Below are 6,433 nucleotides of genomic sequence, written 5' to 3' on the forward strand. Positions count from 1 at the left end.
ATTTTCATGATTGTCTCATAGATCTCTTTTTCAGTGAGAATACAAACAAGTCCACGCACACTGCATTTGGTTGACAGAGGTTTTTGACAGAGCAGGAGCATCGCCATCATGGACAAGTACCACCATTCTAAAGTTCCCCTTGATCAAAAACCACCTAAATCCAAAGGGCATCAGCCTAATGGCTAAGGTCAGCATGACCATAAACCACAAATGACATGTCCAACCAGAAACATTCCAACCATAGGATAAATCCCTCCCTGACCAGAGACATGCCAGCCCCCAGATAACCTCCCCTCCAGCTGGAGAGATGTCAGCCCCAAAACCTCCCCTCTGACCATAGACATTCCAACCCCGCCATGAGCTTCTCCCCCATACAGAAACATTCCAAGCCTGTGATAAGCTCTCTCACCAATAAATACTCTTACTCTGGAAGAGAGAGTGTTCCTAACCGAAATCGGCCAGAAGCCCCTCTCAGGTTTATTCTCTAAAATAAACCTATCTTTGACTCTTAAGCCACTTTTCATGTTTCTTTCCTCTTTCTTTAACTTTAACAGTTTTAATTGATCACAATATCTTCTTCCCACCTGACTCCATGTATTTGCAGAAAAAACTAGGTCATTCGCCTGTAGAATTTCCCACATTTTGTGTTTGGCTTAGTGCAGCCTTATGGTATAATTTAACACATATAAACTGATAGTTAGAACAAGAGGTTGATTTAAGTTCTTTTAGTTTTATATTCTTTTGGCAAGAATACTTCAAAGGTGGTGCAGTGTGCTTCCTATTGAATCATATTCAGAGGCATGTAACGTTGGATTTTCTTTCTCTTATCAGACTCTTAATTTTAGTTGTTCCAGTACATAAAAATTAGTATGTTATCATGGTTTGTGATTACTAATCATTTAAGAGTTTATGGGGATGTAAGTTACTTGCTCCTGCTTTGCTGTCTGCCACGAGTAAAAGCCCCCTGAAGACTCCCCAGAAGCAAATGCTGCCATGCTTCCTGTACAACCTTTGGAATGTCATTGAAATTATAAGACTATCATTCAAATGGAAGCATTATAGTTCTTTGGAAACATTATTATTTCAGAACGAAGGAGAATGATACAGATACACTGGCTGAGGTGTTTTGAGGTGCATTGAAATGTTCCAAGCTGTTACTTACCTTAACATGTTCTTGAGGTACCATGGCATGGATTAAAAGGAAATTTGGTAAGTGGCCTCCACTTAAACGACTTACTAGGGAAGCTATGTGAAATTATTTAAAAGGGTAAGGGGATCAAATAGTACTTATCCTTCGTGCAAAAGTTGTACAGAAATCATATGGAAATGAAAAAAGGTTTTTTTGCCCTCCCCCTTGTGTATATCTTATGGGCAGTGGATGGAAGAAAATAAAATAACAAATGAAATGCGATGGTTGTTCTGAACAAGGGTCTCAACCATGTGCATTTATTGGGATAGGAAATAGTGACCAAGAAATGCAGCAGCTAAACTTGGAAGGAAAGAACTATTGCACAGCCAAAACATTGTACATATCTGATTCAGACAAGCAAAAGCACTTCATGTTGTCTGTAAAGGTGTTCTATGGCAACGGTGATGACATTGGTGTGTTCCTCAGCAAGTCATCCAAACCTTCCAAAAAGAAGCAGTCATTGAAAAATGCTGACTTATGCATTGCCTCAGGAACAAAGGTGGCTCTGTTTAATCGACTACGATCCCAGACAGTTAGTACCAGATACTTGCACGTAGAAAGAGGTAATTTTCATGCTAGTTCACAGCAATGGGGAGCATTTTACATTATTCTTGGATGATGATGGATCAGAAGGAGAAGAATTCACAGTCTGAGATGGCTACATTCATTATGGACAAACAGTCAAACTTGTGTGCTCAGTTACTGGCATGGCACTCCCAAGATTGATAATTAGGAAAGTTGATAAGCAGACCACATTATTGGATGCAGATGATCCTGTGTCACAACTCCAGAAATGTGCATTTGACCTTGAGGATACAGAAAGAAAGTACTTATGCCTTTCTCAAGAAAGAATAATTCAATTTCAGGCCACTCCATGCCCAACAGAACCAAATAAAGAGATGATAAATGATGGTGCTTCCTGGGCAATCATTAACACACATAAGGCGAAGTATACATTTTACGAGAGAATGGGCCCTGTCCTTGCCCTGGTCATGCCTACACCTGTCATAGAGAGCCTTAAGTTGAATGGTGGTGGGGACGAAGCAATGCTTGAACTTACAGGACAGAATTTCACTCCAAATTTACAAGTGAGGTTTGGGGATGTAGAAGCTGAAGCTATGTACAGGTGTGGAGAGAGTATGCTCCGTGTTGTCCCAGACGTTTCTGCATTCTGAGAAGGTTGGAGATAGGTCCAGCAACCAGTCCAGGTTTCAGTAACTTTGGTCCGAAATGATGGAATCATATATTCCACCAGCCTTACCTTTACCTACACACCAGAAGCAGGGCCACGGCCACATTGCAGTGTAGCAGGCGCAATCCTTCAAGCCAGTTCAAGCCACGTGCCCCCTAATGAATTAAACACAAACAGCGATGGAAGTTACACAAACGCCAGCACAAATTCAACCAGTGTCACATCATCTACACCAACAGTGGTATCCTAACTACCATCTTTTTGCTAAGACTTAAACGGACTTGAGTGCAGCAAAAAGTTGACAAAAAATGAGAAAAAAATGAACAGTCTTTTGTGGTTTATTGGGAAAACTTTTCATACTAGGTGATACTATTCTAAAACCCCACTATCTATCTGCAAGTGCTGATTTGAAATGCAGAAGCCACAGTAAAACAAAAAAAAATCAAAATGTACAAACTACTGGAAATTAATTTTTTCAGCTGTTTTGTTGGTTGGTTGGTTGGTTTTTGTTTGGTTTTGTTTAAGTGGGCAAGAAGTAAATAATGTGGCTGGAATACAAGTTGAACAAACTAGAAGACATAAATCTAACATAGTTTTTATGGACCAAGTAACTTGTATATTGTATAAGCTTTAGTAAAAGGTACATTTTCACATATTCACCATATCCTTTTTTATATCATGGTATTATAGTACATCTTGTCACCAAAGAGGTTGTTCTCTTCCCCACTCACCTTTGAGTTTTTGCTTTAAAATACATTCAGGTTCCAAGCCTGGCCATGCTTGTTTAATTTAATTATCATGTTCTTCCAAGTTTTTTTTTTTTGGTCTGAGGCTAGAGCTTTTTTTTTTTTTTTTCCAGCTGAAGTCTTACGACTTTTCGTGAGTCAAAATTGTTTGGATTTCAGCAAGTCAAATCTTGTGATGGCCTACATTTTTTTTTAAGATTATGTGAAGTCTGTGCAAAAGCTTTAAAAAGCTGCCTCTGCCTTGCCTGCAACACATGCAATGTATGTTAACTTAGTCTCTCTTCTCAGACACTGTTGGTAGTTATTTCTGCATTTTTCTTTTTTTAAAAAAAAGTATTTATAGTGGTTATCCAAGAGGTTCTAACATTCACATGCAATTTGGTGTGGCCATTTTGCCATAAATGAGTTAATAGCACAGAACATGTTGATATTTGAAGTGTTCTCTCTCCTTTTCCCATAATGTAAATACATTATGTGTGTTCCAGGATTTGTTCAGGTTTTTCCCCGCTCCTGATCTTGTACATAACTTGTATTACGTATAAGTTAAACATTTAATTTTGAACTTGGAATGTTCCCAGTGATTTCATCCAGCAGAGTATTTTCTGCCTTGTTGGCAAGTGACAAAAATATCATGAGAAGCAACTGCTACCAGTTGGGAGATGGTGCCCTTATGGTAGAATGAGGACGATCTCAGCAAAAGCATGTTTTATTAACTTTACTTTTTGGGGGTGTTGGAGGGGGTAGCCTAGGCCAGAACATCATTGTAATCTTAAAACATAAGATGCTTTTATTAGATGATCAACTAAAATAGCTGGAAGACAGTACTTTAGAAACAGATAGTTGTAAGATTATGAAATGCAAATGTAACTTGTGGTTTTATTTTTCTTTTCCCTGCCTTTTTTGTTTGTTTTCTCTTCTCCAGTACTGAGCATTTCCACAAATGTCTCCTAACTCAGAAAATGTTTCTTTTCCTTTCAGCTGAGATTTGGTTGCATTCAGGGTTGTACGTTGGCCTTGCATGCGAAACTCGGCAGTTGTACCTTGCTTTCATTCCTGAACTTCGGTTATGCTTTTGTTCGGATTCTTCAAAATTGCAGCACACTCTTTGGGCTACATTTAGTACAAGAACCACGTGTATAATATTATACGGCACAGTCTAGTAATATAATCATCCTTCTTAGAGTAAAAACTACCTCTAGATTGTGGTAAGCTTTTACTGTCCCATAAAACAGGAGCCACGGTACTTTATGAATGCAAAACTGTAACTTCCTACAGTGTTTCCATACAGAACATTGTCTTTCTGGTTTCCTGGGCTATTTTGAAAAAGTTTTCATTAATAGACTTTTCAGAAATTATTATTAGTAGCATTTTTTTCCAGCTTTGCTGTTTTCATCACTCATTCTTTGCTCAGACTCCAGCATTCAGTACCGTGTTGGTCCAGATGTAGGTTTATATGCTCATTTTTAGCTTATTTCTTGTACCTTGCAGCACACTCTACGCACTCAGCCCTTAAGGGGTTTACTTTACAAACTGTGTGCCTGTAAGATGTATTAGCAATAAGATAGAAAATTGAGCAAGTTTATACCATAATTTTGTAGAAAAAAGAATCTGCTCAATTCCATATTTCATCCATGAAAAACTTGCAATACGAGCAGTTTCAAGGAATAAGAAATAAAAAAAAAAAGAGTTTATAGGTCGGCCAGGTCTGATGGCTCACGCTCGTAATCCCAGCACTTTGGGAGGCCGAGGCCACAGATCACTTGAGGTCAGTTTGAGACCAGCCTGGCTGACATGGTGGAACCCCTGTCTCTACTAAAAACAAAAACAAAAACAAAAACAAAAATTAGCCAGGTGTGGTGGTGTGTGCCTGTAGTCCTAGCTACTCGAGAGCCTGAGGCATGAGAATTGCTTGAACCTGGGAGGTGGAGGTTGCAGTAAGCCGAACTTGTGCCACTGCACTCCAGCCTGGGTGACAGAGTGACACTCGGTCTCAAAAAAAAAAAAAAAAATTTTGTGGGTCATTCGTGGTTTATTTATTTGTGCAAAATGTCCATTCCCATCTTTAGCCCACTTTTAATTGGGTGATTTTTTTTAGTAACAAAAACTTTATATATTAAACATTGATTTTTAAATTATTTACTATATCCAATCAACAGCTTTCTTTAAGAACTCTCTAATGCAAAATAGAAGAGTGGTAGAAGCTGAGTACAAAAAGGAAAAAATTCTAATTAATTAAATGTATCTTTGATTAACAGAAAAATAATATAAGCTACAATAATATTGTTATTTCAGAATTCCCCAGTTACAAAGTAACAGTAAGAAGATGGTGATCTACAAAACTTTACTTGTGACATAATTCTAGTGTAGTTTATTTAAGAAATATAAAAGAAAATGATTGGATTACAAATAAGATTAATATAATGATACATCAGTATTATGAGTATCTTTCTTACATAAATAATATTTTCTGAAGACATGGATAATAAAAAAGGTAGCACAATAAAATTATACAGGGACAACTTATTAAAATAAATAAACATGCTCAGTTCATTGTAATGAAATAAAATTTGTTTTCTGAAAACAAATGGAAAGAAAATAATAACCATGTTAGCCCAGAGAAAGGAATACACTTGAATTATAGATGAACAAGGGCATATACTGTATATGACTATCATGTAACCATGAAGAATAGGTCAAGATAAGGGAAAAGCAGCAGAAACATCAGTTCTCAGGCAGTGGTGCCTGAGATTATTACAGTGTGCCCAATTAGTTTATGTCACTTTTAAAAAGTCATTTAAATAAATGTATTTGTGGAAGAAAAAATATCTGAACATCAGGTATGGTCTGATCCACAATGATCCAACGATCTGTCATAACTCATTCTAGGAGTATTCTTATACAGTTTGCAAGAGAAATTACATGTGGAGCTACAGAGGAACATTTATCAAAATTCATAAAGCTATTTAACCTGAATGTTACATAGTACATAGTGACCATCATACAATAGTAAAAATACAATATCTGATACTATTTTTACAAGCTATGACGTAAACAATTTAGGCTCTTTTTAAAAAAATAAAAGAAATTTGATTACAACTTTATTTCAAGCATTTTCAGTTAGACATAGGTTTATATATTTTCACTCAAAATGGCAAAGGACCTTCTGTAGGTAAAATATATTCTGTGTTTAAATGCTTGCATTCTGAAGTATGATTTGCCATGTACGAGTTCAGGTAGGACAATGAAGCTGCTGTAGCAAAATCCTGGCTGATGATGAAGACTCGGACACTTTTCATCTTTCATGCA

General features: G+C 37.0%; 1 pseudogene; it reads left to right on the forward strand.

Moving 5' to 3' along the window:
• The first annotated feature begins 1,184 nt into the window (after nt 1–1,184).
• Nucleotides 1,185–2,631, forward strand: LOC107976857 (recombining binding protein suppressor of hairless-like; annotated as a pseudogene).
• The last annotated feature ends 3,802 nt before the right edge of the window (nt 2,632–6,433 follow it).

Source organism: Pan troglodytes, chromosome 11 (genome assembly GCF_028858775.2).
Source record: "Pan troglodytes isolate AG18354 chromosome 11, NHGRI_mPanTro3-v2.0_pri, whole genome shotgun sequence".
Classification (NCBI taxonomy): Eukaryota; Metazoa; Chordata; class Mammalia; order Primates; family Hominidae; genus Pan; species Pan troglodytes.